The 12,293-nt window shown below is 45.6% G+C and overlaps 1 non-coding gene across 1 annotated transcript; it reads right to left on the bottom strand.

Annotated features, from left to right (window-relative positions):
• Nucleotides 1-1,585: 1,585 nt before the first annotated feature.
• Nucleotides 1,586-1,704, bottom strand: LOC129697704 (5S ribosomal RNA). The gene has a single exon (XR_008723559.1). It is a non-coding gene; the product is annotated as a 5S ribosomal RNA (ribosomal RNA).
• Between the last annotated feature and the right edge of the window lie 10,589 nt (nucleotides 1,705-12,293).

Below are 12,293 nucleotides of genomic sequence, written 5' to 3'. Positions count from 1 at the left end.
CACCCTCTATATAAAGTAATGTAAAACTGTCAGCACGTTCCAGGTGCCCACAACTCTATTTAAAAAAAAATTGTTTCAAACATCTCCTTTAAACTTTATCTCACTCACCTTTGAGTGTTTGACCCCCAATAGTTGACACATCCATCCGGGGAGAAAGGTTCTGACTATCAACTTCATCAACACCTCTCACAATTCTATGCACTGCTATCAGGTCTCCTATCAACCTCCATAGAGCAGAGTGGTATCAATCAGTTTAATTTGGAGACACAGCACGGAAACAGGCCCTTCGGTCCGCCGAGTCCACGTCGACCTGCGATCCCCGCACATTAAAGGGACCACCAGCATCAGATCATTGTCGCCAAAATATTTTGAACATTTCAGCGACGAAAAAAATGTTGCGACACTTGAAAAAACACCGCGCGTCATACGGCATCGCGCCACGTCACCGACGCATCACGACGCATCACGCCGCAAATTTTTTGGTGACCTGACACGTCGGTCAATGATGCCGGCAGTCGACGAAAAAATCGGCCAAATGGGACAGGCCTTTAACAGTAGTGGCAATTTACAATCATACCAAACCAGAAGGGTTTCGGCCCAAAACGTTTCCTTTCTCCTTCGCTCCATAGATGCTGCTGCACCCGCTGAGTTTCTCCAGCATTTATGTGTACCTTCAATTAGCCTACAAACCGGTACGTCTTTGTGGGGTGGGAGGAAACCGGTTTGGTTGATCTCGGAGAAAACCCACGCAGATCACGGGGATAACGTACAAAGTCTGTACTGACAGCACCCGTAGTCAGGATTGAACCCAGGTCTCTGGTGCTGTGAGGCAGCAACTCCACCTCTGCGCCACCGTGCTGCCTGTTTCCATCAGGTCTTTGTTCAACCTCTGCAGTGGGAAGTAGGCACAAACTGCTGGGGTAACTCAGCGGGACAGGCAGCAGCTCTGGAGAGAAGGAGTGGGTGACGTTTCGGGTCGACACCCTTCTTCAGACACTCGGTAGACCGGAGTCCTATCAAACTCATCCTTCAGGGCGCCGTATGACTGAGCCTCAACAACACTCTGTGGGAGAGAGCTACGAAGATTTCCAATCCTTCATGAAAAGATAGGTCTCTTCGTCTGTGACTTAAATGGATAATCCCTCATGGTCGACATTTCCTCTTGCTTCAGGATTACCGAGCTTTACTAAACAAACTCTGTCAATCCCTCTTGGAGCTTTGTTTGTTGTTTCAATGGACTGCGGCTCATGTTTAAGACCAAGATGTTTGTCATTTGTCTGCTGGTGACTATTTACCCGGATAGGGTAACAGAGGGAACAATAACACAAGGAGTTATTCGAGCCAGCACCGCCATTCATTGTAATCATAGTTGATCATCCACAATCATCACCCCTATCCTGCCTTCTCCCCAAATCCCTTGATTCCCTTAGCCCGAAGAGCTCTATCTAACTCTCTTTTTGAATGCATTCAGTGAGTCGGCCTCCATTGCCCTCTGAGGCAGAAAGTTCCACAAATTCACAACTCTCTGGGTGAAAATGTTTTTCCTCATCTCAGTTCTTTTTTTTTTTTTTTTTTTTTTTTTATTAGATTACGGCACCTGGTATTTCCAGGCGGTCTCCCATCCAAGTACTAACCAGGCCTGAGCCTGCTTAGCTTCCGAGATCAGACGGGATCGGGCATGTTCAGGCTAGTATGGCCGTAGGCTCCTCATTTCAGTTCTAAATGGGTCAGTAAATCAACGGGTCAGGCAGCAACTGTGGAGGGAATGGACAGGCGATGTTTTTGGCTAGGACCCTTCTTCATACTGATTACAGTTGGAGAGAGAGAACTAACTGCAAAAGAGGTGGAGGTAGGACAAAATCCTGCAAGGCGGTTTCAGGTCATAGAGTCATTGTCATAGAGCCTTAGTCCATCGAGAGCTGTGGAAGTCAAGTCAATGGATATTTTTTAAGGCATTGATTGATAAATTCTTAATTAGTAAGGGTGTCAGGGATTACGAGGAGAAGGCAGGAGAATGGGGTTGAGAGGGAAAGATAGATCAGCCATGGTTGAATGTCGAGTACACATGATGGGCTGAATGGCCTAATTCTGCTCCTATAACATGAACTTATGAACTTACAGCATGCAAACAGGCTCCTTTGGCCCAACTTGCCCACACCGATAAACATGCCCCATCTACACTAGTCCAACTTGGCCCATAGTTCTCCAAACCCGCCCTATCCATGTACCAGTGAGGGGGTTGGATCGGCAGATGGGTGGGGTAAGTGACAAAGACTGGAGATGAAAGGAGACAATAATTACAGCAGGATATTGATCAGTTGGGCAAGTGGGCTGAAGAATAGTTCATGGAGTTCAATGGGGATAAGTGCGAGGTGTTGCAATTTAGCAAGTCAAACCAGGGCAGGACATGCACTCCAACGTATGGTCCCCAACTACTCAACCTCTCTGGATAGCTCAGACCCTCTAGTCCTGGCAACATGATGAAGTGATTTGAGAGGTTGATCATGGAGCAAATCAACTCTTACCTCGACAAAAACCTGGACCCACTGCAGTTCACTTACCGCCACAACAGATCAACGGTGGATGCAATCTCGCTGGCCCTCCACTCCACTCTGGACCACTTGGACAACAAAAACTCATTTGTCAGGCTGTTATTCATCGATTACAGCTCGGCATTTAACACAATCATCCCCTCCAAACTGGTTACCAAACTCGCAGAACTGGGTCTCTGCGCATCCCTCTGCAATTGCATCCTCGACTTCCTCATTGACAGACCACAGTCTGTTCGTATTGGTGGAAATTTGTCAGCCTCGATAACAATCAGCACAGGAGCACCTCAAGGCTGCATGCTCAGCCCCCTGCTGTACTCACTCTATACTCATGACTGCGTAGCCAGTCATAGTGCGAACTCCATCATCAAGTTCGCTGACAACACCACTGTTGTGGGACGCATCACTGATGGGGATGAGTCAGAGTACAGAAGAGAGATCGAGCAACTGTCCATATGGTGCCAGCGCAATAACCTGGCCCTCAACACCAGCAAAACCAAGGAACTGATTGTGGACTTTGGAAGGAGTAGGAGGGGGACCCACAGCCCCATTTATATCAACGGGTCGATGGTTGAAAGGGTCAAGAGCTTCAAATTCCTGGGCGTGCACATCTCTGAAGATCTCTCCTGGTCCGAGAACACTAATGCAATTATCAAGAAAGCTCATCAGCGCCTCTACTTCCTGAGAAGATTACGGAGAGTCGGTTTGTCAAGGAAGACTCTCTCTAACTTCTACAGGTGCACAGTAGAGAGCATGCTGACCGGTTGCATCGTGGCTTGGTTCGGCAATTTAAGCGCCCTGGAGAGGAAAAGACTACAAAAAGTAGTAAACACTGCCCAGTCCATCATCGGCTCTGACCTTCCTTCCATCGAGAGGATTTATCGCAGTCGCTGCCTCAAAAAGGCTGGCAGCATCATCAAAGACCCACACCATCCTGGCCACACACTCATCTCCCTGCTACCTTCAGGTAGAAAGTACAGGAGCCTGAAGACTGCAACAACCAGGTTCAGATATAGCTACTTTCCCACAGCCATCAGGCTATTAAACCTGGCTCGGACAAAACTCTGATTATTAATAACCCATTTTCTGTTATTTGCACTTTATCAGTTTATTTATTCAAGTGTGTATATATTTATATTATGGTATATGGACACACTGATCTGTTTTGTAGTAAATGCCTACTATGTTCTGTGTGCTGAAGCAAAGCAAGAATTTAATTGTCCTATACAGGGACACATGACAATAAACTCACTTGACTTGACTTGACTTGACTTGACATCCTCGTGAATCTTCTCTGTACCCTTTCCAGCTTGACAACATCTTTGCTATAACACGGTGCCCAGAACTGAACACAATACTCTAGATGCAGCCTCACCAATGTCTTACACTACTGCAACATGACCTCCCAACCTCAATGCTCAATACCCTCACTGATGAAGGCCAATATGCCAAAAACTGTTTTGATCACCCTATCTACCTGCGACTCCACCTCAAGAAACCATGCACCTGCACTCCTAGATCCCTCTGCTCTACAACACTCCCCAGAGCCCTACCCTTTACCATGTGGGTCCATGTCAGACATCTCAAAATGCAACACCTCACATTTTTCTGTTACATTTCTGATTTACTCCAGCTTTTTCTATGTCTATCTAGGGTGTAAATCAGCATTTGCATTCCCGTCTTATACATTTGAAGTATTGCATTCAATTTTGGTCACTCAGCTATAGGAAATACGTTGTGAAGCTGGAAAGTACAAATATTAACAAGGCTGTTGCCAGGACTTGAGAGGGCTGAGCTATAGGGAGAGGTTCGGCAGGCTTGAACTTTTATTTCTTGGAGTGCAAGAAGATGTGAGGGGATCTTATAGAGGTCTATAAGATGATGAGAGGAAAATGCACAGTCTTTTACTAAGAGAATTGACAAACTGAAGACATAAGTTTAAGTAAGAAGGGAAAGATTTAATATAACTTTTTCACACAGTCATAGTCATAGAGTGATACAGTGTGGAAATAGGCCCTTCGGCCCAACTCACCCACACCGGCCAACAATGTCACAGCTACACTAGTCCCACTTGCCTGCGCGTAGTCCATAACCCATCCAAACCTGTCGTATCCATGTACCTGTCCAACTGTTTCTTAAACAATGGGATAGTCCCAGCCTCAACTACCTCCTCTGGCAGCTTGTTCCATACACCCACCACCCTCTGTGTGAAAAAGTTACCCACAGATTTCAGTTAAATCTTTTCCCCTTCACCTTGAACCAATGTCCTCTGGTCCTTGATTCCCCTACTATGGGTAAACGACTCTGTGCATCTACCCAATCAATTCCTCTCATGATTTTGTACACCTCTATAAGATCTCCCCTCATCCGCCTGCGCTCCATGGAATTGAGACTCAGCCTACTCAACCTCTCCCTATAGCTCACACCCTCGAGTCCTGGCAACATTCTCGTAAATCTTTGCTGAACCAGAGGGTGGTGGGTATATGGCATGAGCAGCTAGAGGAGTAGTATAATAACAAGATTTAAAATACATGGATACATGGATAGGAAAGGTCTTGAGAGATATGGGCGAAAGATGGGCAAGTGGGACTAGTGTAGATGAGGCATCTTGGTCAGCATGAGCAAGAGCGACCTGTTTTCCTGCTGTATAACTCTAAGTCTTCCTCCACGTTCATAAGTGATAGGAGCCGATTTAGGCCATTTGGCCCATCAAGTCTATTCCACCATTGAATCATGGCTGATCTATCTTTCCCTCAACCCCATTCTCCTGCCCTCTCCCCATAACCCCTGACACCCGTACTAATCAAGAATCTGTCAATCTCTACCTTAAAATTTTCCACAGCCGTCTGTGGCAATAAATTCACTAAAGAAATTCCTCCTCATCCCCTTTCTGTTCTTTGTCCTTTCATTCTGAGGCTGTGACCTCCGGTCCTAGACTCTCCCACTAGTAGAAACATCCACTCCACATCCACTCTATCTAGGCCTTTCACTATTCGGTAAGTTTCCTCTCCTTCACTCTCATCCGACGCAGCAATCTGCACAAGTGCATGTCCTTGTCAGCAGACAACTCACGTCCAGGTCCTTGGCAATCAATGTCTTGTCAGTCTCAATATTTTCCCTGTCGGCTTTTTCAACTCTAGCTAATCAATGCAGAGTTGCTGATGTGCTTAGTGCTGAAGTTTCTTTCTCATCCAATTTGTTATCAAGCCAAGTCAAGTCAAGTCAAGTCAAGTTTATTTGTCACATACACACACGAGATGTGCAGTGAAATGACCACTGGATAATCTTTGCAGTGATCTGGATCACAGTGTTGGTGAGGCCACATCAAGAGCACCAGGCACAACAGACTGTGGAAATGGCTGTATGCTATTGCCATAGATGGAATGCAACGTAGGGTCACCAGGTTAATTCCCGGGGATGGCGGGACTGGCACATGATGAAAGAATGGATCGACAGGACTTGTATACACTGGAATTTTGAAGAATGAGAGAGGCTCTTATAGAAACATGTAATATTCTTAAGGGATTGGACTGGCTAGATGCAGGAAAAATGTTCCCGATGTTGGGGGAGTCCAGAACCAGGGGTCACAGTTTAAGAATAAGGGGTAGGCCATTTAGGACTGAGATGAGGAAAAACCTTTTCACCCAGCGAGTTATGAATTTGTGGAATTCTCTGCCACAGAAGGCAGTGGAAGCCAATTCACTGGATGTTTTCAAGAGTGAGTAAAATTTATAAAGGGATAAAGGGATATGGAGGAAAAGCAGGAACGGTATACTGGTTTTGGATGATCATTTTGAATGGCGGTGCTGGCTCGAAGGGCCAAATGCCCTACTCTTGCACCTATTTTCCATGTTTCTATGTTTCTATGTATGACAAAGATTAAAGGGCCTGTCCCACGGGCATGCGACCTGCATACGGCAAGCGCGACCTAAAGGGCAGGTTCCATCAGCATGCGCCTGTATGCGTGACCAAACCAGAAGCGAGGCCCGCACGGAGGTCGAGTGAGGGGAATTAAGTTTGAGCGAAGTCCACGGGAAGTTCGCTCGTGACGTACGGTGTCGAGGCGGCTGCGGGCCGACAGGCCGTTGCCATGCGGAATTTTTGAACACGGTCAGTTTTTCGGAGCCCAGCGCGATGTCGGGACCAGCTCCGCACAACTCCATACGGCTCGGCGATCGAAGTGGGACCGGCCACGCGAGGCCATACGACTCAAGCGACCACGTTAGGTCGCGCTTGCCGCATGCAGGTCGCATGTCTGTGTGACAGGCTCTTAAGATAGCTGTGCAGCGCAAGGACCTTTGCTTAACACACCCCTCAAGGTTTTCCATAGGCATACCTTGACATACAACATAAGATCCTTTGAATTACAACACAGGTCTCCGGCAATGCAAGGTCGAGGTAAGTGACTGAAAAAAGTTTCCCCCAATCCCCCCACCCACCCCGCACATAAAACATACCAAGAGACATTAAAACACACCTCACCTTTATCCTACGTCCTCTGATTCTCGCTTCCCCTACTCAGGGCAAGAGACTCTGTGCATCCACCCGATCTATTCCTCCCATGATTTTATACACCTCTACAAGATAGCCCCTCATTCTCTTGTGCGCCAAGGCCAACAATTGACACCTATACCAATCAAGAATCTATCTATCTCTGCCTTAAAAATTTCCATTGACGGCCTCCATCTTATTCTGTCGCAAAGGATTCCACAGATTTGCCACTCTCTAACAAAGTGATTCATAGAAACATAGACACATAGAAATAGGTGCAGGAGGTGGCCATTCGGCCCTTCGAGCCAGCACCGCCATTCATTGTGATCATGGCTGATCGTCCCCAATCAATAACCCGTGCCTGCCTTCTCCCCATATCCCTTGATCCCTCCTCATCTCCTTCCTAAAGGAACAGCCTTTAATTCTGAGCCTATGACCTCTGGTCCTAGACTCTCCCATTTGTGGAAGCATCCTCTCCACATCCAGTCTCTCCAGGCTGACGTTAGGACAGCAATATCTGTGCCGGAAATCAGGGGAATTTAAATGGAAGCTCAAATCACAATTTGAGTTAATTAAAAAGATATTCAACACAGATAAGTGAAAGGCAAATACTGTTTGAGTAATTAGCGTTCACTTTTGATGAGGGTACCATAAAGGATGATTAAAGGATGCAATTTGGAGATGGATATGTAGGTTAGAATTTCAAATTATTCAAATGTGGTCATCAGTCAGAAGAATAATAACATTTTGTAAGGGAGAAAATTGGGTTGATAAATAGCAGATGAGATTTAATGGATTAGTGTAAGAAGATAAAGTATGGCAGAAAGGATGAAGAGAGACAAACAATTCTAGTGACAAGAAATGTGAACTTGAACTTGAACTTAATCTTATGGAGGCATATGAAATCAAGGGAGGAATAGATCAGGTAGATGCACAAAGTGTTTTGCCCAGAGTAGGGGAATTGAGAAGCAGGGGACATGGTTTTAAGTTGAAGTGGAAAAGATTTAATAGGGACCGGAGGGATGGTGGGATATGGGACAAGCTGCCAGAGGATGTAGTTGAGGAAGGGACTAATCAACATTTTAAAAACAATTAGATATGAACATGGATAGGATAGGTGTAGAGGGATGTGGGCTAATCACAGGCAGGTGGGACTAGTGTAGATGGGACATGTTGGTCGTTGTGGACAAGTTGGGCAGTAGGACTTGTTTCCACGCTGTAACACTCTATGACTCTAATACAGTAACACTAAAATGCAATGCAATAGGATTAGAATAACATGTCTGGGAAAGAACTGCAGTTACTGGTTCAAATGGAAGATAGACACAAAATGCTGGATTAACTCAGCGGGACAGGCTGCATCTCTGGAGAGAAGGTATTGGTGATGAAGGAATGGGTGAGGGAATGTCACACATTCCTTCTCTTCAGAGACGCTGCCTGTCCCGTTGAGCTATTCCAGCATTTTGTGTCTGTCGAGGATTATAATAACCATGTGTTTGGTCTGCCCAGGTCGACTGGAATTTCCAGCGGCTAACAATTTCAACTCCCATCTCCATTCCCGCACTTAACCTTCCTGTCCTGGAGCCTCCTCCGTTGTCTGTGTGAGGCCACACACAAACTGGAGGAACGGCACTTCAAATTCTGCTTTAGTATCTTATAATACAAATGTATAAACATTCTCCAAAGACAGATACATAGAAACATAGAAAAATAGGTACAGGAGTAGGCCATTCAGCTCTTCGAGCCAGCACCACCATTCAATATGATCAGGGCTGATCATCCAAAATCAGTATCTGGTTCCTGCTTTTTCTCCACATCCCTTGATTCCTTTAGCCCCAAGAGCTATCGCTAACTCTCTTGAAAACATCCAGTGAATTGTCCTCCACTGCCTTCCTCGGCAGAGAATTCCACAGATTCACAACTCCCTGGGTGGAAAGGTTTTTCCTCATCTCAGTCCTAAATGGCCTGCCCCTTATTCTTACATGGTGATCCCTGATTCTGGACTCCCCCAACATCGGAAATAATTTTCCTGCATCTTGCCTGTCTAATAATTTAAGAATTGTATTGTTTCTATAAGATCCCCTCACATTCTTCTGAATTCCGGTGAATACAAGCCCAGTCGACCCATTCTTTCATCATGTGCCAGTTCTGCCATCCCGGAAATTAACGGTGAACCTACGCTGCACTCCCTCGATAGCACGAATGTCCTTCCTCAAATTAGGAGTCCAGAATTGCACACAACATTTCAGGTGTGGTCTCACCAGGACCCTGTACAATGGCAGTAGGACTTATTTGCACCTATACTCAAATCCTCTCCCAATGAAGGCCAACATGCCATTAGTTTTCTTCACTGCCTGCTGTACGTGCATGCTTACTTTCAGTGACTGATGTACAAGCACACCCATACAAAACGTTGGAGTAACTCAGTGGGTCAGGCAGCATCACGAATTTCAGGTGACTTCAAAACCCATTCCCCTTTCCTCCACCCCTCCTTTCTTCCCCCATCCCCCTCTCTGCTGCAAGATCATGCTGGCTGGCTCGATCACGGACTGGCTCGATAACTCAAATGCCCAGGAATATAGGGGATTATAAAGATTGATGGACACTGTCTGGTCCGTCACAGGTATTGACCTCCCCACTATCGAAAATATGTGTAGGACGCGCTGTCTCAAAAGACAGCCAATATCACCATGGACCAAACACAGCATTGCAGCTGGTAGAACTGTACCAGAGATCTACTCTCTAGAATTTAGGAGATTGAGAGGGGATCTTATAGAAACTTACAAAATTCTTAAGGGGTTGGACAGGCTAGATGCAGGAAGATTGTTCCCGATGTTAGGGAAGTCCAGGACAAGGGGTCACAGATTAAGGATAAGGGGGAAATCCTTTAAAACCGAGATGAGAAGAACTTTTTCCACACAGAGAGTGGTGAATCTCTGGAACTCTCTGCCACAGAGGGTAGTTGAGGCCAGTTCATTGGCTATATTTAAGAGGGAGTTAGATGTGGCCCTTGTGGCTAAGGTGATCAGGGGGTATGGGGAGAAGGCAGGTACGGGATACTGAGTTGGATGATCAGCCATGATCATATTGAATGGCGGTGCAGGCTCGAAGGGCCGAATGGCCTACTCCTGCACCTAATTTCTATGTTTCTATGTTTCTATGTTTCTGCCCTTCGATTATGACCATTAAACCATTCACCAAAACACTATTGATCTGGGGTAGACAAAAGTGCTGGAGAAACTCAGCGGGTGAGGCAGCATCTATGGAGATAAGGAATAGGCGACGTTTCGGGTCGAGACCCTTCTTCAGAAAAAAGGTATATAAGAAAAAAGGAGTCTCTTGCCCAGAGTAGGGGAACATAGATTCAGACCAGAGGGCATAGATTCAAGGTGAAGGGGAAAAGATTTAATGGGAATCTGAGGGATAACTTTTTCACACAAATGGACCTGGTGGGTATATTGAACAAGGTGCTAGAGGAAGTAGTTGAGGCTGGGACTATCCCAACGTTTAAGAAACATTCTGACAGGTTCATGGATAGGACAGGTTTGGAGGGATATGGACCAAGCACAAGCGGGTGGGACTAGTGTAGATGTGACATGTTGGCCGGTGTGGGCAAGTTGGGCCGAAGGGCCTGGTCACTCTATGTATGACTATTTCTTCTATATCTCTCGAAACCCCCATCTATATCTCTCATTTCTCTTGCCCCCCGGTCTCTCAGTCTGAAGAAGGGTCTCGACCCACAAGGTCACCTGCTCCTTTTCTCCAGAGATGCTGCCTGTCCTGTTGAGTTTCTCCAGCATGTTGTGTCTATCTTGGCATGCAACAAAATAACTTTTCACTGTACCTTCGGTGACATGTGACAATAAAGTAAACTAAAACTAAACTATGACTCTATGACTGCTAGAAATGCAGTTATTAATTTATTGAATTTAAAAATATATAATATTTTTTATCTGTGTGCATTGCGTTTTCGGGCCTGCAAGTAAGAATTTCATGGTTATAATGAATGATCCAAGCACCAGGGGTCCCTTGGATCGATGCACTACAGTTAAACATCCTGACAAATGGTGGGCAGGTATCCACACACTACAGCACTTAAGTACAATGGTTGCTGGAGCCGACTGCCAGCTCAAAAAGCGGAAAGCTTTTAAGGCCCACATGCCAGTTATTCCCCCTCATTCTTGGTTTGTTTTGGCATTGGATGGAGATTGTTCTGCAACGATGCTTCTGTGAATTCCAACTGAGCTATTCACGAGCAATGACATCTTCCACACTGCATGCACAATAGGGGTGCAAATTGCACTTTATATATCTTCAGGGTCATGGTTACTATGAATATTATTAATAATGCTAGATTCATAAAGCAGAATTGGATAATTTCGATTTATTTGACGAAAATGGGTATTTTGTTGGAATTTGAATTAAGACCCATTTGGAATAAATCAGATCCCAGATATATAGAGTCATACAGTGGGTAAACAGGCCCTTTGGCCTAACTTGCCAGTGCCGACTAACAAGCCAAGTTTAGTTCAGTTTAGAGATACAGTTCGGGAACTGGTAGATCGGCCAACGATTCCACGCCGACCAGCAATCCCCGCACTCAAACACTATCCTTACAGAACAGGAACAATTTACAATTTAACCAAAGCCAATTAGCCTACAAACCTGTACGTCTTTGGAGTGTGGGAGGAAAGCGGAGATCCCAGAGAAAACCCATACAGGTTCTTGGTTCTCGGTTTCTTGGTCCTCCAAAATATTCCAAATATTTCACGGGAGAAGGTACAAACTCCGTACAGACAGCGCCCATAGTTAGGTTGAATCCGGGTCTCTGGTGCTGTGAGGCAGCAACTCTACCGCTGTGCCACCGTGTCACCCACATCCCATTGCAACTAATCCCATTGCAACTAATCCCACTGCCCACTTTTGACTAACATCCCTCTAAATCTATGTCAAAATGTCTCTTGAACATTGCAATAATCCCTGCCTCAACTAACTCCTTCATCAGCTAATTCCATATACCCACCACCCTTTGTGTAAAAAAGTTACCCATTAGGTTCCTACGAAATATTTGAAATAATGTATTTTTCAAGAAAAGAGGTCTCAATGTGCAATGAACCTTATTTGATAAAGGACCTCGCGGTAAAGTAAACTCTAGGAGGTAGCAACCACAATACGATAAGCTTTATGCCCCTGTCCCACTTAGGAAACCTGAACGGAAACCTCTGGAGACTTTGAGCCGCACCCAAGGTTTCC

The sequence above is a fragment of the Leucoraja erinacea genome, chromosome 5 (assembly GCF_028641065.1).
Source record: "Leucoraja erinacea ecotype New England chromosome 5, Leri_hhj_1, whole genome shotgun sequence".
NCBI lineage: Eukaryota > Metazoa > Chordata > Chondrichthyes > Rajiformes > Rajidae > Leucoraja > Leucoraja erinaceus.
Note: the sequence above shows the minus strand (reverse complement) of the source record. Positions and strands in the feature narration are given on the sequence as shown.